The 24015-nt window shown below is 37.5% G+C and overlaps 1 protein-coding gene across 5 annotated transcripts in view; it reads right to left on the reverse strand.

Moving 5' to 3' along the window:
* The window catches only part of CSRNP3 (cysteine and serine rich nuclear protein 3), a 97930-nt gene that overhangs the window by 41447 nt on the left and 32468 nt on the right, over positions 1 to 24015 (reverse strand). The window contains exon 1 of one of the 5 annotated variants that reach the window (XM_077181473.1): positions 121 to 368. The exons of the other annotated variants lie outside the window; for them this stretch is intronic. The gene's annotated coding sequence lies outside the window, so the exon portion shown is untranslated. Of the gene's footprint in view, positions 1 to 120; positions 369 to 24015 lie in introns of those variants that run through there. 5 annotated transcript variants of the gene reach the window in all.

The raw sequence follows: 24015 nt of genomic DNA on the forward strand, positions 1-24015 counted from the left end.
CCTTACAATCCCACCGTACAAAATGAAAAAAAACTGGCTTTGTTAACAATCAAGAAATAGCAAAAAACCCATTTAAATTTAAAACACTGAAGTGTGTGAAGAATCTATAAAAAAACTGACCTGTTCAAATTGTTGTTTTTCCAATCCATGCACTGTTTTTATTAATTAGGACCCAAACCAGATTGATCGTCATTTTATAACGTTTGACATATTCACTGTCTTCCCACTTCCAGCAGAATCTTCTTAAATTTCCCAGCACTGTGTTTTATTGCTGGTACCATATGCTTTATTGTTCAGCCACAAGAGCTGCACTCTGCACAAAGACTCATTACCTACTGCTTGCTGAGCAGCTTCGGGCTCACTGAGGCTGCCTGTGTGATCACATGGGAGTTTTGTCTGAGAAAGCCAGGCATGCCACTGATTTCACCGGCTACGGATATTTTTATCAGCTGAGGTCTACTATGAGGAAGGAATAACAAATTCTAAGGCTTCTTTAGTTCATTAAGACAGCAGTTGTTACGGAAATCCCCTGAACTTTTTTTTTTTTTTAATTATTATTATAATTCCCGCTGTAACGCTGGTCCAAGAAGAAATTCAAGAGATTTGTTACAAGTAATTTTTTCTTGCGGGGAGTGGCACAAGCCATGCATTGTCTGCATCGCTCTGCACACAGTACACACTGAAATTAATATTCTGAAGAGGTAATATTTTGCCAACACTTAATCTGCCAGTGTTTATCCTTTATGTGGAGGACAAGCTTCCAAATGAAAAATTATATCTAAAAAACAGCTCCTTAATTTAAATTTGTCTCATCAGTCAAGGGCATTATCGTGTAATCTTTGGTCTTAAAATGAGTTTTGCTGGCTTCACTGAGGCTACTCAGGTGAATAAGAATTGGCCATTTGGGCAGGGATTACTCTCAAATTCAAATGACAAATTATGTAATACAGTGAAGTCTAATCTCTTCTTGGTAATAGTTGGTGATGCTCTGGGGTTTGTTTGTGTGTGTGTGCATGCGTGCATTTGGTTGGTTGGCTTGGGTTTTCTTGTTTATTTTAAACAAAAATTATTAATTTAAATAACATTTTATAATGCTTAAAAACTTAATATTTCCCTGAGTATTTCATATTAGAGTAAGTGAATATCTAGATTCAAATTACAAAAGCCCTTACAGAAAATGATAAATATTAATTATTTTTTTCACTGATCCATTATCAGTATCAGGGTTCCATGCTAGAATATTTGGAGATAGCTTGATTCCTACTGCAGAGTGAATTCCCTGAGTATTCTAATTTAAAGCTGGCTTTCTACAAACAGCTAGTGATGATAAATGAACATCTCTCCTCCGCCCTGAAAACTCGTACCGAACACACAATTATCCATAATATTAACATTGCAAAGATGCAGCTATTCTACAAAACAGTCAATTATCTCTAGAATAATTCAGAGCATTTTGATAACATGAGATAGCAAAAGAAACTGTTTTCTCATTAACATTCCACAAATGAAATACCTCCTTATTCTATTTAAGATCTCTCATTAGAATAAATGACAGCTTGTAGCTCATGGTTGGCATTATTCGGGTCCTATCAAAGTCAGTGGAAGTTTTGCTGCTGATTTGCATGGAAGAAGGGACAAGCATGACTAACAGATTCATTCGCTTTACCGTGTCGTCATGCAAATCAATGGCAAAACTCATTTCTTTATTGTTCTTGGCATCTCGCTCGGTTTGTATTACTATGGTTTTGTAACAGTTGATATGCAGTCTCTGTGATTACACTGAATTATACAAGATGGTTAGCAAAGGATTCAGAATTACCTACAACTAAATCCAGTAATGAATATCTTCTACACTCTCACATTCATTTCGTTTTTTTAAAAATGCCATTATCAAGAGTGAGAGTATTCTGAAGTGCTACCATTTTCATCTATCCAAAGACAAGGACTGAGCAGATGTTTTGTGGCTGAGAACCTTCCATGTCTCTTAGGCAGGAAACACTCTTGTGTGTACATTAATGAGAAGAAATGAAAGCAGACTAGAAAGATTGCTAACGAGCAGCTGGTTTAGCTACAGCTATGCATATTTTTTTCCCCTGGCGATACCACTGATGATGTCACAATGCTCATGTAGGAAGACATAAACAAAAGGCAGGCATTTTTGCTGCAGTGGCACTAGGAGAAAAAAGAAAACTCAAACATTTGACAGATGGAAAGAACAAAAATTGGTCAGGAAAAGAGTACTATTGTCACATTTTTCTCTGTATGTTGTTATATACTACGGAACAGTCCTCAAATCCTGAAAGGTGGTTAGAGGAAAACATGTTCAAGGACATGATACAGTTAAACCAGTTAGCAGCAGAGTTGTTTCTGCAGGAGACAATAGCAGCAAGCAGTCTCCATGCTGAGAGGCACCCTCAGTTAATCACTTCTTCAAGGTTGGTGGGGGGAGGGAGGGAAGCTTCAATCCTCCATAGTGGAATTTTGAATTTCCTAAATATAACTTGACATTTTTAGGTAGCTAAATTATATTCCATCCCATCCCATCCTCTCTTCTCACAGAGTTACTAAATAGAAGGAAGTCTTTGTCAGAGCCACATTGCTGCATTTCTGCCCAGACACACTGTTGAGGAAGGGCATTTCTGCCACCACAAAAGGGATTATAGCTCACCCGAGAGATTCACAGGAGCCAAAACCTAGGCCTCCCTTGTCACTCCAGAGAAGGCAGAGGTTCAAATGAGACAATACTTCCTGATCCCCCTCCTGTAACAGCCAGGCATTCTTCAGGAGAATCCAAATTCACCTCCCCGTGAAACAACAGTGGGAAAATACAAATGCTTAGCAGTCTCTTCCACCCAGGGTCTCCCATGGGAGTCAAGGTAAGCAAGGGCTCTCTCTTTTCTTAAATAAAAGGTTCTTTGTGAATCCAAATGGAAACAAATCAAGAACCTTCTGACCATCTGTAAATATGGGTAAACTGTCAGATCCCACATCTACTTTGCAAGAAAATTAGCAGGAACATTTTTATGCTTTCTCATTTCACAGAAGCTACAGCAAAAGTGAACTCGTTGAGGAAATTTGGACTCTGAGTAATCACCATTATTAATAAGTAACAATTTTATAAATCCTGGTTTATTCTACTCTATATGCATTTAGACTTGAGTACTTTTATAAAGGTTATATGCATTGAAATACATATCTTGGACAGAGTTTAAAAACAAATAAAAAACCCTGAACAAAAACCCAAAGACCCACAATAACCCAAAACCAGCCATATATCACAAACCAGACTAAGCCCATGATTTGAACTTCAAATTATTTCCACCTAATACAACTACATTATTTCATTGGGTATCAAACTTAATCAGCTGTTCAGTATCCTGTATCATAGTTGGATGAATCATGTAAGAATCAAACTTTTGGGAAGAGCAATGTTCTATTTCATGAAACAAAAAAGGGACAACTTGCACCACTCAATGCCTTGTTATTCTAAAGGCGTGAATCCTGTACCTTGCAAAAAAAATGCAAGAGGTCTGGTTTCTTCAAGTACCCCAGAAATGTACTAACTTCCATACCAGTTAAGTAAACAGGGGGTTATGCTGAAACTTTTACAGTCTTCTAGTGACAAAAAATACCTGAAGTCCAGGATTTAGAAAATGTATTAATTGGACCCTGCACACTCTCCTCCAGCTCTTACAAACAGCATGGTTCATATGCCATGGCTTAAAATTTATGAGCTACAGCAGCAACAGCAGCAGCTCTAAATGCCTCAGCACTGGCTTTCAGGCTTGGAAATAGATGATTTGTGGTGGCTTCTTTGGTAAGATCTATAAACCTTGCCCATGCAAACTCCTCTAAATTGAATTCGGGATAAGGCATAGCTGCAAACTTCCTGTGAAATTGTGCCATTGCAGAAGTTCTACAGAGTTAAAAATGCTCACCTAAGAGAAAATAGTGTAATATTAATTAATGTAAAGTTACAGTCAGTAACACTGGGGTAGGATAACTAAAGTATAAATTCTACATATTTCTTTCTAGACCAAATATAATTTAATCAAATAAATTTCCTCACCCTGGCCCCAAATGTCCAACTTTCTCTAGATCAGTCACAGCCAAACAATCTTCAAGCAGTGTCATGTTGACTGTTCAGTTCCAAATAGTAGGGCTTGATAGATTTCCATAGCCTGACAGGACAGGAGGAATGACATTCTTTGGGTTCCTGAACTGCATAAATATGAAAATATTACTCATTCATAAATGGCATTCTCAACAAAGAAATGCAACCATGTTTTGAAATACAAGTCTAGTCAGTGAAATGAATGGAAATAGACAAAATCTATTTGAAAGGTGATATCCTCAGGTCAAGAGATAGGATGGAGAAAGCAGCTTATAAGTGAGGGGCAGGCCTGTGAGCAGCTGGTCTGATTTCTGGCACTCGAACAATCCCATCACCAAACTTCATACAGTGACTCCTGGCACCTCAGTGTAAGGCTGCCATTGCTGTCCCTCACTCCTACTTCTGGCATTCTTACCCTGCCATGCCAATTTAAAGGACACCATCTATAGTTTGCTTTTTTTCTGACTCTTAGTATCTGCTTGACCAGAGGCAGCCTTTTAAATCATGGGGTAAAAAACTGTCACAGAGTAAAAATTAATTCTCTTTACACATACTGTGGCCTATAGCACCGCATATCCCTTCCCAATGATTTTTAGCACAAGTCCTGAAAACCCTATTTTTAATTATACATTCTTGCTACATCTTACATAAGATACATTTTTCCAAGATAAAATTAACCTTTTCTAGGCTGATATCCCAGAGGAGAGCACACTTCCTTTCAGAAAACAGTGCTGAAAAATGCTACACTTTAGAAGAGTTACTGTACACAAACAAAAATATTCCTCTGCAGTAAACACACAGAGTTTCTTTTTCCTTTCACAATCTTTCTCAAAACTGATGGTTAACTATCAAAATCAAAGAAATGCTAACTTTGGCAGGCAAACTACTGTACTGAGAGGTGTATAGCCAAGTAGCAAAAGAATCTCTTGACTGCTGTTTCTTTAGATGATGTGAATATTCAAAGCAAATAAATAATGTAATGCTTGCTACAGCCATCATTCCAAATGAAGTAAGTTCTATTTGAAAGAGCAAAGTGGTCATTCTCTCAGAAAAAAGGAAAAAAAAAAAAAGAGAGAAGAAGGCATATACCTGAAAAGAAATTGCCTGTGCTGTCTGGTATGGCTTCATAAGCCAGCTTTTCTCCATCCAGTTTCCATGACACCTCAGACATTCCAACATGATCCATGCTGAGGAGTAATTCAGAACTACACTTGATGTGGTTAGAAATTGTAAGACATGACCAGAATAAACAAAGGTGCCTTTTGGTTTATAATTAACTGAAATACTTCTTACTTCATCCCTTTTCCTTGCTTGGTCACTAAGCACACCTTTTCTCATAGTATCATTTTCCAACTCAAAAATTTCACTTGGCTGTTGACCAGAAAAAGTTTAAAATTAAATAAATTAGGAAATATTTGAAGCAAGCATGATAGCTAGTATTTTTTGTCTGCATCTGTTTGGTTCTTCTAGTTCCATTTTATGTACCATAGTGAACCAAAAAGAAGTTTACTGAGTCAATGCAACTGGAACAGGAAAAAAATCCAGGTGGAAGCAGACTGTCTTTTCTTCCTGGACTAGTCATCTACAGACCTTCCCAAAGCACCACTGTTGCTAAACCAGAAACATTCCCTCATTCCTTATTTTCTCAGCTTCCACAGTGAAGCAGACAAGCACTTTAGTTTTCGTCTTCCACAGAAAGATGTATTTTTTATTGTTACAATCTTCAAATTTGTTCCCATCTACCATAAAAACAAGTATTTTAAGTGGAGACAGATGTGAAAATATACCAGAAACACAGACATATCTAAGCAGCAATGTAAATAGGTTGTTACATTTTACAGCAGTTAGTTTATGAAGCATTCCAACTTAAAGCACAAGACATTTTCAACATACTACTTAGAATGAAATACATAATGCTACATAGTGGACTTTCAATCTAATAGACAGGAAGATATCTAAATTCTAAAATAAAAGGTGCCTGCCTAGAATTGCTGAACATCAGCTTAGGATCTCATTCCACAGGAAGTGAATCTGCTACAACATTTCTTCCCACCTTTGTACATCCCACATACAATACAATCATTTAAAGCTTGAAAAAACACTGAATTGTGAGTTGTAAAGTACTTTTTGCTGTTTCAAATAACCTTTAAAGAATAGATGCTGATTCTTCTTTAATAATTCTGTCCATTTCCATTTGGCCAGCATTGATTTCTTGTGTATGTAGGAGAGCCTGAAAATAATTTTTATTTACTTCTTTGTTTGTCTACCAGCATCAGTGATAACATCAGCACAGCAATGGGAACTTTATTGCTTATGCTGAGTTTTCTCTACCAGCACAACACAACACAATTCCTGCCCAGACCCCACCTCTGCCAAATATTCCATGGTAGCAGCGTACATTAATAAAGTAAAAGTCTTTTGCAGGTAATTTCCCTTCTCCTACCCTAAAAACATGATTTCACTTGCCCTAATATCACTGTTGAAGAAATTAAATGAAAAATCCTTTCATATACTTTAGCATCCAAAATAATTTTCCTAGCATATATATATATATAATTTGCATCAAGATAAAAGCTGAACTGCTGTACTTTTACAGCAAATTTTTTACTATGCCATTGCAACATTCTAAGGTTTCAGAAAGTACATGAGCCAACAGTATGCTTTCACAGCCCAGAAATCCAAGTGCACCAAAGAGGGGTGGCCAGCAGGTCAAAGGAGCTGATTCTGCCCCTCTACTGTCAGAAGAGTCCATCTGTGGAACCGAGGCCAGCTCTGGGTCAGGACACAGACCTGATAGGGCAGGTCCTGAGAAGAGCCACAAAGGTCATCAGAGGGCTGGAGGATATCTCCTGTGAGGACAGGCTGAGGAGCTGGGGCTGTTCAGCCTGGAGATGAGATGGCTTCAGGAAGATCTCATTGTGGCCACCCAGTACTTAAAAGGGGCTTTTGAAAAAGAGAAAGGGTCATTTTTTACATGGCTGGAAAGTGACATGGCAAGAGGGAACTGTTTTAAACTAGAACAGGGGAGATTTGATTAGACATTAGGAAGAAATTCTTTAGTCAGAGGGTAGTGAGGCACTGGAACGGGCCGCCCAGAGAACTTGTGGATGTCCCATCCTTGGAAGTGTTCAAGGTCAGGTTGGATAGGTCTTTGAGCAAAGGGCTCAAAGGCTCTGTTCTAAGTGGGTAACATCCCTGTCCATGGCAGAGGGCTTTGAATTAGATGGTCTTTAAGGTCCCTTCCAACCCTTACTATGAAAGTAAGCCAGTCCAATTCAGAAATATGCTTTCTAAGAACACTGACTGGCATTTCTTTCATATAGGAAGAAGATGGATAGCAGTATTTAAATATCCACATTCATATTCGCAAATCAGTGACAGTTCCAGGATGCCCTCGTATAACTTAAGAGACCAAAATTGACTGATTTTTAATTTGATAACACTGTTTTCAGCTGATGTTCAAAGTTCAAAACACTGTGGTTTTGGTCTAATTTTCCAAGAGCTTAAAGGGTTAAGTGTAGTAGCTACATGCCCTGAGATTGTGCAAGGATCAACATTTCTGCAACATGATCAAGTTTGGAAGTTCTTTTGTAGAAGTAGTTATGGAGTGTTTTATCTAAGACTTCTACCTAAAAGGGATGAGAACCAAATAATGACTTTAATTAGAGCATTTTTATAGCTCAAATATCTTTCAAGATTTCAGCATTTCAGATACCATCATGATTTTTTTTTTAAAATTAAACTGCTTGAAACCTACCAGCTGGAGAACTTAATGTTTCAGTTAGATTTTTTGTTCACAATATTAAGTAGACACACTTATCACCCTGACAGCAGTACAATACCCAAGGGTTGAGGATGTCAGACTACAGTCCCTAAAGGCTGCAGCCTCTTGTGTTGGTGCACTTGCAGAGGAGGAATTATTTTTCCCCCTTTTAAAATCATTATTCAACATATTTTCCTGTGAACATCTTAAAAAATAAATTAGACTTTCAACCAGGATTACATTAAAATACTTTGCATTAGGATCATCAATTTATGGCACAGACAAAACCGCAGGGATGGCTGATATCACCTGATACAAAGTTGCATCATCTGACAGTTTCCTGTGTTGCAGAAAAGAAGCAATTACCAACTCAGTGTGGTTTTTGGCATCCCTGCAATGATTGTGACTTCTCAAAAGGATTAATTCTTTTGGCCTAACATCTTTAGGCACTGAGGATAATATTGTTTCCATCATAATATTTTCCCTTTTAGGAACATGAGGACCATGTTTATTTCTGCTATATTAAGTTGAGATAATACTAGACTTGTCAGATATTTAGAAATAGTGTAGTCAGTGTGTCTGTTTTGACCTTCCAGGTCACAGCAAAGGTGCTAGCTGACAGCACCAGCTGTCATTTGCTGTTAACAGCCTTCTACCACATCAACAGCTCCAAGCTCATAGGGGACTCACTAGTTTTGTGACTGAAGAGCAGGAAGTCAAGATCCTTGGCTCTCTCTTTCCATCTTCTGGGGTGGGCAGATTTCAGTGACACTAGCACTGTTCTAGCTGCCAGCCTGGAATTGCTCTCCTGCCCTATGTCCACTTACATAGGCTCTAGGATACAGGATTGCAAATGCTGACTTCAGTCATTTAAGGTTTCAAGAAATACAAATATTTGCCGGTGCCAAATGTTCTACTTTTTCAAATCAAAAGATATTCTCACTGCCCTGGATGTCTTGGATTGAGAGACAGGAGTGGCCCATTTACATTCAGGAAACATATTCTGTGTCATTTACAATGGCAATGAGTTCATAACTGTGCAGCGTGTATCCTGCAGTTTTTCTTATTATCTCCAGCACTGTGAGAATTCCTGAAAAGCTGTCACATTTAACTTGCTACATACTTACAACAGCAAATTGGTACATGCTCTGTGCTGATCTTCTTACTCTTTTCTGTAGTTGCAAAATTGCAAACAACTCAAAAATTGCTTTATGATGATAATCACACAGGAACAGACCCAGATCAGCAACTGCCAGCCTTGTCGTGACATTCAGTGTGTCAAGCAATGACACAGGCAGTTTGTAGAGAGCAGCAGTATCTTGAAGTAGACAAACTGAGATGAGTAGGAAAACCAAACCCTTTGAGGACATGAGAAAGGGGTCAGAGACACAAAAGCCTGCCTACTTTTCTAGCTGTAGAAGCTAATCTAATTAAAAAATGCTAATTTCCCCACAAACCTCGCCTGATGCCTTAAATTAGTATACCACAATAATGACAGCATTTACAGCCTTAAAAGCTATATATAACCTGATATATAATCTTAGAAGCTAAGCATCTTAAATGTCAAGCAGGAAGCAGCAAAGGATTCAAAGACACTGCAGAGAAAACAAAGAGCTACCACTTGTCATCTTGTAACCGTTATTTTTGCATGACAACTGACAATTTTATACACATAATGAGTAGGGCAAGTTTTAAAAGAGATTTTAAAAATCAATTAAATACATTTGCAGGGACTGCTCCAAAACATTTGAAACAGCATAGGATTCAAAAATTTTTAAAGTTACCAATAATAGTGAACCCTGACTGGTAAGTGGACAGGAAAAGACCAAAAACTTGCCTCTGTTTCAAGAGGCAGAGACAAAGAAGGCACGTTTATGACACTAAAAAGTGATGCTAATGGGAATACAAATAGATGCATCAGCAGGTCAAAGTAACATCACTTTTAAAGCAATACTGAGATATACAAGAGAACACAGCAAGAATGGTTTTTTTTTAAGGCCAGGATTTTGTGATATTGAGATGGAAATTGCTGAAAAGTTTGCATATGATTTTTCTCTTGCTTCACAGCTGAGTTCAGTCAACTGTCTTGGAGGAGAGACAAACTACTTACTGGAAAACAATCTTACAGTAAAAATCTGAGAAGGATACATATGTTGTTAGCACAGACATTATACATAAGCTTTTCTTTTTTTTAGATTAACCAGAAAAAGTACAGATGGGAATGAAAAGGCCACTAAAAATATAAATTTATAGAAAGTTGTAAGATATGGAAGGAACAAAGTGACTTTTCAAAAATAAACTGAATTAAAAGAATTGAAAGAATTAAAAGAATAAAAGAACCAAGAGTGGGAAAAAGCACAGGCAAACCAACATTTCAGAAGATGAAATACAGTAAATTCTTGAAGACAAACTGTGAAAGATGAGGCCAAAATGTTTATTTTGAAATCTTAAAAATATATTTTTATCTAATACATATGTGCTAAAAATAAGGCACATGGGTCCTAAAGTAAATGAATGACAGAGAAAAATTAATTGAATGAGAATACCAGAAATACCATACTGTAGCACTGATGGCCAATTTATGCTAGGAACATAACTCTATCCATTAAAAAAGAAAAAGCAATAAAAAGGAATTCCCTTGCATCCTAACCCTCCAGCACACGCAGCGTGAAAATTCACAAAGTGCACTGAGCAAGAAGTGCAGGATTTGAAAGGTTTCACTCTGCTACAAAAAAGCAGAGAATTTGGTGAAAATATACCAGTGACCTCAGACTACTATCAATGGGTGTGGGAAATACCAAAACCCAAACACTAGACAAAATGACAGCTGAGTCAAATACAACCTGAACCAGAAATGAAAATTCCTGCCTGTCTGCACATCCATTGTTCTGTTCCACGCATACAAATAAGGTGAATCTGCCAGTGATATCCAACACTATGGTCTCTAGCCAACACCCAGTCACCAGCCTAAGTCAAATCTTCAGAAAATAAACCCAAAAGCTGAGATGCCCACATAATAAATGTCAAATAAAATGCAGAGGAATTTTTACCAGACAATTGGTAACCAATGAGGACTCTCAAGCCATAGCCAGACTGCATACAATTGAGCAGTAGGAAGAAAAACTGGTAACAAATAGGATGCCAAGCACTTATTAAACACTACACTACTCTTATTTTCAGTATACAGGTGTTATTAATACTTTAACTAATGGTTGTATTTCAAACCTTTTCTCTGGATTGCAAAAAGAAGAACCTACTGAACTGCTAGCATTGAACTAGCAGTAGAGATGTGAAATCACTTTGCATGACCAGTTGCATCCTGAAATCCATTTGTAACAAGGACTTCTATGGGGCTTTGAGCAGTTTAACTGTTCCATACCTAACGTCTCCATTTGAAAAAATAAAATAAAATTTTAAAAAATTAATCTCTTATTGTTACCCATCCCTTAACTGTGCTTTTAGTGGTTAAAAGTAAAGGGTTTGCTTCAAGACCACCAGTTAGAGAGAACCTGTTTCATTGAACAAGTCAAAACAATTACAGAAAGAAAGTATTTTTCACTTTCAGCAATAATAGGTGGGGGGGAAGGAAAATTTTAGTGTCAAGTCTGGAAATTTAAGTCTGATATAAATTTCAGGATTCTATCTCTAAGTTAGATCAGTAAGTGGATGGGAAAGTACTGTTTCTTCTGATACAGGGTGATATCCTGACACTTGAATTTAAAAGACAAAATAAATTCCCCACATGGGAAAAATTTAAAGCATCTAGCAGTATTTTAGTACACATGAAGCAGTTAAAAGCCATTTATTTCTCCTCTCAAAGATAATCCCTACTAATTGCTCTAGTTGTGGAAATACATTTTGTGGGAAAGGATAATGAAGCCTACTTGTCAAATTGCTCATGTCATTATTTCACTGCAGATTGCAAATACTATAGCCAGACCCATTCCCAGCATGCTGAATATCAGCCTACAGAAAAGGACCCTTGCATAAGCCACTCTGACCTTTCTTGCTAGTTTCTTCTGACCTTGCTGACCTCATTAGACTGGTATAAAGAAAATAAAGGAGCTGTTGGGTACTCTTGATGGATTAGAAATAACAAGAATGTGTCTAGGACTTACTTAAGTACTAAACCAGACCACTGAATTATAATGCTTTTCAAACAATCAAAAGGATAATAGGGATAGTGATGAAGAAATAGAGGTAGAAAGAAAAAGATTCTTAAAATATTGTGAATAGTATGCTTTTTGGAAATTGTCCATCAGCATCCTTAACTACTTATTCTGCTGCCATTTTACATGGTTGATTTTTTAAGGCCCCATTTGAGTGAGAACAAATATTAGAAACCAATGGTCCCAGCACAATTATTTTGATTAACCATGAATCCAACTTAAGCACCTTGCTGAAAGAGGGCTTTAATCTCCTCTGGTCAGATGTATTTAATGAATTCTTCAAATTCCCAAAGGAAGGAAACTCTAGAGGATAGAATGCAAGTCACTGAATTCCCTGTGTCACATTTCAAACACTACATCACGCTATCAACAAAATCTGTGTCTTACCAGACAAAAGGGTGGAGATACTATCAAAGTGTTTATTCTTTACATAATACATACCTTCTCCAGTGGAATTACTTTGGGTTTTTAAACTGTCTCCCAGCCCTGAAATGGACAAGTCATGCATTTCTATAGCTTACATCATAAGAAGTACAAACCTACAAATTAATTTTGCTCTCTGGATAGTGGATTTTGTCATCCTCAGTAAATATTTATTTTTAGCTAATACTGGCACCTGAGCAAAACTCTCAGAAAGGAAACCACAGGCCACAACTTATAACACAAACCTCAAGTACTACAATATAAATTTTACAGCAATTGCAACAAACATAGGACACATCTTTTTTTGTATCTTTTTATTCTGTATATATAATTTCTAGGGAAAAAAGTGCTATGAGGGAATTTGTACTCACAGAAATCGTCCAAGCTCCTATATATTGCAATTTCTAATTAAAAGCTTTTGAATTTAACCACCGGAAAGCATTTATGGGAAGAGAAGAATTTTCTTTATATGCTTAACTACTCCTAAAAGAAGACACTAGTAGATAGACTGACCTCAGCCAAAGGGTTCAGGCTTTATTATGCTATGCATTAAAATGTAGGCACCATCACATAAAATTAAATTATGTCCTTTTTAAAAATAAGACTATGCCATCATTTGTTCCTGAAACATCCTCTGTTCAGCTGTCCTGCAGTTTTATAGATCCTGACATGGGAAAACTGTTGCATTTGTGATAGCGGTGATTGTCCCCTTCAGAAATTTATAGCCTTTGGTAAATCTCTGTATGTCTCACATCTCTCCTGTGCCAAGTGCACAATCCAGCCCCAAGCCAGCACCACTGGAGAGGCTGCAAACACTGCATTTGTGCAGGAACTCTCATCAGGCTTCATCCCCAAGAGCTAAAATGTCTTAAATCAGCCACTGAGTCCAGATACCCTCATCCTACACACAGAGCTAAGTTAGATGACACACTGGTTAAAAAACAACTTAATCAGGTTGCTAGCACAGATTTCACGGCTGCTGTATCTGGGCAGCTGTTCTAGCACAATTGGATTAGTGATTTATGCTGCCTCTCCACTCTCCCCATTTTAAAATAATGGATTGAGATTTGAACATGTAAATTTTTCATCCTCATCACTCTCCAGACCTTGTGAATGCAGAGTCATTTCAAGACCTGTAGAAAGGTTTTGGTTTGTTTTTTTGTTTGGGGGACTGTTTGCTTTGTTTTGGTGGTAATCTTTTTACCCCCTTTGTTGTTAGCTGGAGATTGTGGTGTAAAGATAAATGGTGGACAAGAACTTTGTGTTTGGATATTTAAAATAAACAAAAATAAAAAGCCCAACAAAAAACCAAACAAACGAAATCAAAGCAGAATTGCAGTCCACTAGCAATTCCTTCCTCTTACATGTGATATGGGTAAAACGTGTTTCTTCAAAATTGTGTTTGTCATCTTACATTTCTATCATTTGTCTGCCCTGCAGCGAAAGAGATATTCAAAAATCCCATCTATATGAGGTTAAATTATTAATTTCCCACCTTGACCTTGTTTTGGAATATGCTTATTTCTGTGAATTAGCTACAGCAGTTAACCTGCCCTTTAAAGAGCACATAGAGCAAAACTGGTCTTCACAAAACAAAGGTGAGCAAACAACAAAAAACCCACCATGCCTATTCTTTTATCATTTTATTTATCCTATTATCTCATGTATTAGATAGGTTACTTATGTTCTTTACTAAATAAAGCCCCGAATAAGAAACCCTTTTCAACTAATCTCCTACATAGACCAGAAACCCAACTTTGAGTACCAGAGGGAGAAGTGGGGAGGGGGTGGGAGCTCCTATCCTTCTTCCTCTACATCTCAAACAGAACAATATGACAAATTGTCACACTTAGAACCATAAAATCCAGACAGATTTAATGTCTGCATCATGGTTAACTCCTAAATCCAACAAACCCTTCAGAAGAAGGGCTACCTACAGTCCTGCTTTCTGATTTTTCCTTCATCAGTATATGCAACATTTAAAAATAACATTCTAATAACAAACAAAGATAAATACCCATTTCCAGCATCCCAGTAAAGCTTACATGAAATTATGAATTAGTTAACCAAGAGAAGTTGCTATCATAGTTTTCTTGCTATCAAGCATTTTAAGTTACTTTGTGACATTATTAAAATATTTTACTGATTACACAGAGTTCTCTGCAGACATTTACTACTTGAGATGTGTTGGCCCGCTCTTTGTGGCTGAATGAATCATATCCCTTACTTCCAGTCTCTGGAAAAAAGAAATCACATCATGATGTGACAATTAAAATAAAAGCCTTGAAAGTATCTCTTCAGATAACTTGGTGTTTCTCTTTCCAAAGTTTTAAACAGCAGATACTTTTGCAAGCAAGTGACAAAGGATGTAAATATACAATAATAATTTATTTACAAATACACACAATAAGTTAGGAACATTTTACCTGCATAAATCTAATTTCACTGGAAGTTCCTGATGTATGCTGCTACAATAGGTTCCAGCATGAATTTTAAGCATTTTTAAACACAAAGGTGCAGCTGGAAAACTGTGGCTTTTTTTTTTAACTTAAATTCTTCCAAAAGTGCTAATCAAAAACCCTGCAGAGATGTAAAATACAGCATCATGTTTTGTACCATCAAATGGTACAAAATTAAATTGGACTTGTATGACTGTAGAGATATATGCACATGAATAACTGCTACTGTACTACTGACCTTGTGATCTCAAAGAACGCCAGTTTTTCTCAGGAGATTTTTAGACCTCTGAAATCATGTTTTTAGTCTGTAGACATTTCCTTAATCTGTCCTTTAAAAAATGGAATTCATGCCTCATTACTGTTAACATGATACCAACAAAGTCTTACAATTTCTATCAAAAATGATATGATGCCACGTGCAAGCTCACAGAATAAACAGAAAATTCTGTTTGTTTGCAATGAAGCCAGGTTACCATATTAGGGTGAAAAAATTCAGAAGAGCATGTTGATATATAAAAAATAAATGATCATACAGCCAATATGCACATTTGATTTCTAGTACACATGAGGTACTTCTGCTCTGACACATCAGGGAGTCTGAAAACCTTCCTGTATTTCACTGAGCAGGGCAAAATTCAGTAATTGCAAGGACAATTAAACATTAATCCTGCTTACCATGGCAGGTGACAGACTTGCCATCTGTTGAAGCCCCTAAAGTGAGGTTGGATATCTTTCTAAAATACATTTTTGGATATAGTTTTTTGGAAAAGCAAAACTAAAAACAAACTAGCATTTAATCCATACTGCAAAACTGTGGTCATCATATAGAGAGAAGGGGCTGATGGCACAAGGTAGTGACAGCAGCTTTGCCATCAGAGATGCCTGTTTGTGTCATGGTTTAACCCCAGCCAGCAGCCAAGCCTTGGGCAGCCATTCGCCCACTGCTCCATCAGCAGGACTGTGAGGAGAATCAAAAGGTAAAAGCTGGAAGACTCATGGGTTTAACAGGGAAAGCAAAGGCCACACATGCAAGCAGAGCAAAACAAGGAATTAATTCACTGCTTCCCACGGATAGGCAGGCTCAGCCATCTCCAAGAGAGCAAGACCCCATCAAGGGAAAGGTTACTTGGGAAGACAAACGCCAGCACTCCAGATGTCCTCCCCCTTTCCTCTTTTTCCCCCCCCGTTCTATGCTGAGCATGATGTCACGTGGTCTGGAATGTCCCTTTGGTCAGCTGGGGTCCCCTGTCCCAGCTGTGTCTCCCAGGCACCCCCAGCCCCTCTCCAGTGTGGCCGTACAAGGAGCAGAAATGGCCCTGGCTCAGAGCAAGCCCTGCTCAGCAATAACAAAACATCTCTGGATTATCAACCTGTGCTCAGCACAATCCAAAACACAACCCCCTACCAGCTGCTGTGCAGAAAAGTAACTAACCCAGCCAAAATCAGCAGTGTCCCTTTCCATTCTGCCCCCAACACTTGTGATCTGGCTTTCAAATAATGTAGGAATCCTAACTTAGTTGGTCTTAGCTTTGGTACAGACTCCAGCTAGACCTCTGGTGATTTTCACATCCTCCTTCAGCACAGGCCACAGTTCTCTGGGCATACAGCTCTTACACACTGTGTTAAGCCATGATTTTGAGAATCAGGGATGCAATGCTTGCTCTTGTGACATTCTGCTTAAGGGATACGTAAGAATTTTTAAGATCAAAATGATTTGAGGAAAAATAGTTTTTGATCATGATACAGGAGGTGTAGGTGATAATTAAATTCGGCATCATAAAGGCAAACTACATAACTCCCAAAAGCATTTAGTACTGGCTGTTTCACACAAGTAATTAATATTTTTTGCCAATACTACTTTAAAATGCCAACTACTGCTGCTGTTTGCATGTATCAGAGTGTACACAGATGGACATAGAGCATCCAACTCCAGCTTTCTGAAGCAGGAAAGAAGGTAACAAACAAAAAACATTTTCTTTTCTGAGTTATGCAAACAAATGAGTCTATAGCTAATATAATAACACATGACTCAAGTGCTGGTGCAAAGCATGCTGTGCAGTATGGATGAACCTGAGTGGGCTGCATAAACTTCAAAGCAATAAACAGGCTACAAAAGACGCGTGGGCAGAGAGAAAATGGAAAATATAGGAGACATAGGGAGGTGGTTCCATTATCAGCTGCAGGATACATATGATATTGCACATGGGAACAGAAAGGAAGGACTGCAAAAAATGGATCTGAATAGATTGTCCTCAGCCCTTAGTAGTTCCACAAAATGCCACGATAGACTCTCATGCCTATGACAGGGTTTTAGTAATTAGCAGGCAATCCATTAAGTTATGAAAAATAAAATCTGGTCTCAAAAGCCCCTATTGTCCATTTCTCTGTCTTCATTTCTGTGAAACTAAAGATTCCTTCACACTACAAAGCACAATAAGCAATTTAAAGTAGAACATTTTATTTATCTAAACACTACCAAAGTCACCCCAATTAGAAATAAAATAAAATAAAAAATGTAAATTCTTTCTTGAAGAGCACATTTTAACAAAATTTTATGAAAATTCAGGCCTAGCTCATCTGCAAGCCAAAATTCTAGACAAGTCACAACATTTAATGACTTCCTTGTGCACATGCTCTGACCCAGCACCTCCTCTTCTGTGTTAATCTCATTGTGAGAAATGTATATTTAAAATGCCAACTCAATTTTTTATCTGAAATGTCACATTTTGTCATCTCTCCTAGCTGCTCTTCTGTCTGTCTGCAGAATAGTCTCATTTTTTGAGAAAATTCTCATTTCCTTAAAGGCAATGACAAGATGAATTTACTACAGCCAAAAGCATTTTTGATGCTTGTTCAAAGTCCAAAGTTTGGGTAGCTTTATTCATACCGTGGCCTACTGACTTGTGATGTTTGTGAAATAGATAAATGCACAACAAGTCTTTCTACTGCAAGCCTTTATAAACCACACACTGGTAGGCATACAAATAATACAGTTGCAACTGTAACTACTCAAATAGTGTTACCTTCTTCCTAAGAACATTCAATTGGGCATGACAGCAAAGGTAAAAATTTCTATTAATTTTAAATAGTAGTGTAACAATGATATGGTATCTGTGCTCCAAAACTTTTTATGTCCATTTCACACTAATCACTCAAAACTAAGAATACTATTGAAGTAAAACAATGTGTAAAAGATGAAAAATACTTATAGAAGTCAACGGGTATGCTCCATTACAAAAAAAAAAAAAAAAAAAAAAAAAAAAAGAAGAAACATGATCACTTTTTGGTAAAATGTAGGTCACCTATGGTTGCCATAGTAACCACTGCTGAACTATTGCTCTACAGATGACCACTGCCTATGGCTGCTTTCTTTGCTAGCAGTCATACCTCAATTAAAACAAGAGTTTGGAATTGAAATTAGTTTAGTTGCAAGCAACACTGCTTAAACATTTTCAAAAGCATCTCCTAATATCCTAGTCTAAATAAAATATTCAGATAACCAGCTGACAACACACGAAACCTACTTTTCAGTACTAAGACATCTGTTCTTTGTCTGTATCTAAAGCCTGGAGTTTCCAAAATGGAGATAAACAACTTTACAATAAGCTGCAAATACAAAACATATTTATACAGAGCAATTCACTAAACATCAGTAACTCAACAAGTTAGTTGGAATTCAACAAGCACTAACATGAAGTTAAGCTTCACAGCAAGTCCTGTGACAGAATATTCAGTACCTTCACTCCAAGTGGGAGTTAATGGCTTGGCACATTATTATTTTGCACACAAGCACCCAGTGAAAACGAATCATGTAACAAGGAGCCATGGATAATAACAGTTGAAGCCTCACTTGGGATGAAGTCATTGAGTCTTCAATCACTTTGATGGTGAAACTCCCTTTCTCACCACTATTACTCTGGGGCATACATAGTTGATGATGAATTCATTAAAATACAAAAGACTCCACATTACAAAAAGAGTCTTAATTGGCTTTGATAGTGAACTGGGAAATAACAGGACTACAAGCCAATGTCCTTGATAACTGCTAACTGGTTTTCCCCTTCAGAACAGTCATATCACTATTACGTAAGTTCAGACTAAATGAGCTGCTTATCTTCTCTCCTTTTTTTGTTTGGTTTCTCTGTTTGATTTTTTTGTTTGGTTGGTTTGGTTTTTTCTTTTTGGTTGGTAGGATTTTTTTGTTGTTTTTGGGTTTTTTGAGGGTTTTTTTGCTACACGTATTATAAAAACTCTGAAATATAAACTTTGAGGGCTGGATGCTGCCCATATGCCTTAATGCCATTAGCACTACAAACACATTGTGCTAGGGTAGCATCAGTAGTCACAGAGTCAAAACACCAAAAATGCTGCGTATTTAGTGAGCAAAATAATGATGATCAATTTTGTTGAATACCATCTATGAAGAATCATATCCCCTCACTTGCTTTAAATTCTTGAAAGCTCAAAACAGACAGATGAACAGGTAGATGAACACAGGACACCACAGCAAGACTGCTGGGAAGCCAAACAGACAAACCCTCACAGAACACAGCTTGTGAAAGCCTTAGAATCAAACAATTAATGTAACTGTTTTGGCAAATTCCAAAGAAATTATAGCTTGTTTATAGTCTCCCAACTGCATCACTACAGTAGGAGGGAGAGGATTGAGACTCAATTTCTTTATATTCCTGTAAGGATCAGGACCTTAAATACACCTTCACACTCAGTGCACACCAGGGGATTGCCCTGGGCACCAGGACATCTCAGTAAGACTAAAACACATGGGAGATGGGGCTGGTGTACAGAGGAAGAAGAAAGGAAGAAGTCAATACAGTCTCCAGCAAGCAGAATACTTTCCTTTTCCCCTAATGTTTCAATCAAAATTCATGCAATCTTTGCCCTTGGGTCAGTAATTTCCATGGATTCATTTCTCCCTGCAGTTTATAAGACAGCAACTACATGCATTTACTGTCTTATACTGGAGAAAATCAGTCTGTAATTTCTGTATACAGATACAGGCTTTCATCTTAAGGAGGTCCAGGTCCCCAGTAGAGCCAAAAGTCCTAGTACAATACAAATGATGTAAGCAAAATCAGAATATAAAACTCAACCACCGAAGTCTGGTAAGACTGCAAACAGAAATAAAATACAGTTGCATCTTTCTTGTAAGCATTAGAATGGTTTCATTATGAAGCACCAAGATAAAACACTAAGTTCATCTGCTTGTTAACTCTGCTTTGCAAGCAGATCTGCTAGTCTATTAAAAAAAAAAACACAAAAAGACCAACCAAGCCAAATGCCAGAGAGGCTGTTCCCAGCTCACTGCTAGAGACTTAAGCTCAGCATGTTCATACAAGCCACAGCTGTATCAACTGACAGAGGAAAAACCTTTGAGCAAGCACAAGCCCCTGGAAGGAACTTCCTTTAGAAGATCCACTACCAATAGAATCTGTGCTGTTGTGTTGGAGTTAACTCCCCTCAGTCATCCCTATTGCTAAGTTAGTGCTTGGCTAAATCAGAGCAAAGAACAGAGGAGCAATGTTCAGTAAGGAGAAAACACTGCACAATGGCACCTGTATTGAGGGTGCTCCAGCCTGAAATTAGTTATAAAGGTCACTGTAATGGACAATCACAGAATGGTTTGGTTTGGAAGGGGCCTTAAAGACCATCTAGTTCCAACCTCCCACCCCCAGGCAGGGATGCCACCCATGAGGATGAGGCTGCTCAGGGTCTTCCCCATCCAACCTGGTCAGTAAGACAACATACCCTGTCAAAAGCACTGAATCTAACTTAGCTTTAAATTTCAAAACATCTTTAAAACCATCTTTACACAGACTGGTAGGAAACATTTTAAACTAGTACAAAATGAAGAATATGTACTGATCACGGCACTAGATGAGGAGAGAGGATATAGCAATAATCTCAGGCTTCATTTGCTTTGTAAGAGCACATAAAGCAATTCAAAGAAAGCTGCTGAAGGCCACTGGGACTCTCACTAGTAATAAAAGTGAGCATTAGGATACAGCAGTCAGGAGAAAGCAAGCATGAAACTTTTTTTCAGACAAAAATGAATCTATTCATGGTTATAAACTGGTAACAGAAAAATCCATTTTTCCCTTCTTTTTGATTTGATCCACCAATCATTTCCCTACAGAAGCTAGTGTAATGGTACCAGGCCACCCACAGCTTTCACTGGGTGAAAATATTGTCATAATGCTTCCTTGTACCTGAAAAAGGGACAGCCACTTTTAGTACCCAAGACATCTTCAGGCTTTTTTACCCTTAGAAACAACATTTTAAAATTCTGATCTTATTTGACAAAGACCATGGAGCAACTCTTCACTAAAATAAAAATCACCTACTTCCCAATCTTATCATTTCTGCAGAGAAGGATTTTAGCTGAGACTAGCTCAAGCTAGAAGTTAGCTGAAAAAACCCCAAAAAACTTCTGAAATAATTTGAAAAACTGTAAGGTTAGGCATGTTCATCCCTCTTTGTCAAAAAAGCCATGGTAATCATGATTTTGCATTTCTAAAATTACATGCATCACTGGTGAGAGAAAAAAGAAACTTCATATTCTTTGACTTTATAAATGAGACTATAAAGTTATTAAAATTATTTTGCATATTGTAATAGCATCTAGAGAGAGCAACTGCTATAAAGTCTAAAACCAGTGGCTAAAATATGATCTGGTATAATTTTAATTCTGTAGAACAAATCAAGGACAAACTCTAACCATCATGTTTAATTTTTATCCAATCTCACAGACAATATTCGATCAGCAAATAGAATCCCATACATTGTGTTAGCATCATTCTGAACTAAGAATTGCTGGCAAAAGATGGTTCCAGAGCTGCTGACAGTGCACACTCCTGAATACAGACCAGGCCTTATACATATGTTCTGAGTGCAGGGTGCTTTTCTCTAATAGATGCAGCACAGATACAGATGTGCCGTAGAATCAAAATCAACACTTCCCAGTAATTTTCTAATTTGTTTTTGAAATATGTTCCATATACATCAATGTAGTGAAAGAGGATGACTCACTTTCAATGACTAAGAATTTGCAAACTCCTGGAGCATTAAATTCCTTTGATCTTGATAAGCTGGCTCGTTCTCATTCTGTTCATTAGCCCCCCCTCCTTTTCCCAGTTTTGAGCCAGCCAATCTGTAGCCCTTTCTGCAAGCTGACATATTTACCAAGTAAAATCTGTTACCACTGCTTTCCTGCTCTTACTGAAAAACACCCTGTTGCTTGTCAAGCTCCTCATCTTGGGGAACCTCCTTCTCTTTTCCTTCACATATGACATAGTCCACAAGCTCTCTTCCCACCCTGATGAGCTCATTATTAGCTCCTCTCTGTATTTCCCCAGTAACCACAAACTGATCAGCTGTGCATTCTGTTAAATCTCTTTTTTTTCCACATCCACCTAATGTAGTTTCATCATTAGTTCCCAAGTACCCTTTTGCTGATGACTCACAAAAATTGCCTAAGAATCTCAGAAAATAATCCAGCTGTGTTGCTTTGAACCATGTCTTGATAAGGATCTTTCTCTAAGGGTTAACCTGGGAATGTCACTACCTACATGATTTGAAAAATATGAATGTCTTAAATTGTAAGCATAAATTATCATTAATTTTCCAGATAATTATTTGGCAACTGTAACAGGGCTATTTTCTCATCTGTTCTGTTTGAAAAATTAGTGTATATGGAGCCTGCCACAAACAGGTATCTACATTTAGACAGCAATTCAATTTCAATACTGATTAGTGAAAAGCATCTTGATATTTTCACTCTTCTCCTTTGATGGAAAAATACTTTACAGCTCCAAAAAATCCTTTAGTGCTTGATTCTTTACCAATCAAAAAAATCACAGTTGTCATAGAAACTGTAAAAACTGAAGTCAGTCATGACATAACAACAGAGCAATGGAAAATGTCTGCAGGCTCAGGTTTTTGTGCTGGAGATATTTCTATGAATTTAACCAGGGAATCTACAACTTTCCAAATCTAACAAAGACTATTATAACAATAGGCATTATTATTGTTTTTAATAATCTGTTCAGAGTCTGAAAAGTAATAGCATTTATTGCTATTGCTCCTGCTCTACACACTGGCTACATTAAAAGCAAACAGACTCTTCTCAAAACACTCAGAGCAAGCTTATGCTGTAAGGTGACTGAATTTCTCTGACCACACATCTTAGATAGCCTGGAGGGGCTTTTGGTCAATGTTCTCAGCATTCCTGAGATCCCATTTTTGGTATTTTTAAGCTGACACAAACCACTTTAAAAATCTATGTTGCCAATAGTTTCTGTCTCTTACAAATGCTGTTCAGAAAAATACTTCTATCTGCAGACCTCTGCCCCACACAAGATAGTTCAGCTCCATTCCAAACATTATCTCAGGGTTTTTCCCTATGACATGAAACTCTAAAATATAACTGTACTCCTGACTAAGACAGGTTACAAGAATCTTCCCCTCTCCATAACCAAGAGCTAAATCATATACCAACTTCAATTCCAGCACTCTTCCTGCCTTTTATTGGAACCACTTGACACTTCATAATTACTAACTGACAGGGCTGCCTTACTGCAAACACTTGCCCTTCAAGCAGAGATCACCCTGCTGAAAAGAAAATAGTCATAATACACAGGAATATTACTGGACTGGCCTCACTGCAGGTGAGCAAACTGATTAGCTCAACTACAAGTAACACGAAAAGCAGCGATGTGGAAGTACTCAGATCTTAAAATAACCTTGAATTAAGTTTAATGGAGAAATTTAAGGGAGTTATTTTTGTTTCAGCCGGTTTCCTCCGGCATAATTGTCCCTCTGAACCTTTAATTTATTCTTTCCAGATAACTAGGTACACATATTTTGAATAGAGAGCAAACAGGTACTTGGATTCCCTATGCTTTCCTAGAATTGCCTTAAATAAACTGTTTTATCATGATAGCATCTAGGAATTTCCAGACCTGCTAAACAACTTTAGATGCTCACACCACACCCACATTCCACCCTGCTTATGGATTACATTTAATGGGAGGGTGAGCATACTTGGTGTGTAACTTGCTTCAGCAGCCT

The sequence above is a fragment of the Agelaius phoeniceus genome, chromosome 7 (genome assembly GCF_051311805.1).
Source record: "Agelaius phoeniceus isolate bAgePho1 chromosome 7, bAgePho1.hap1, whole genome shotgun sequence".
NCBI lineage: Eukaryota > Metazoa > Chordata > Aves > Passeriformes > Icteridae > Agelaius > Agelaius phoeniceus.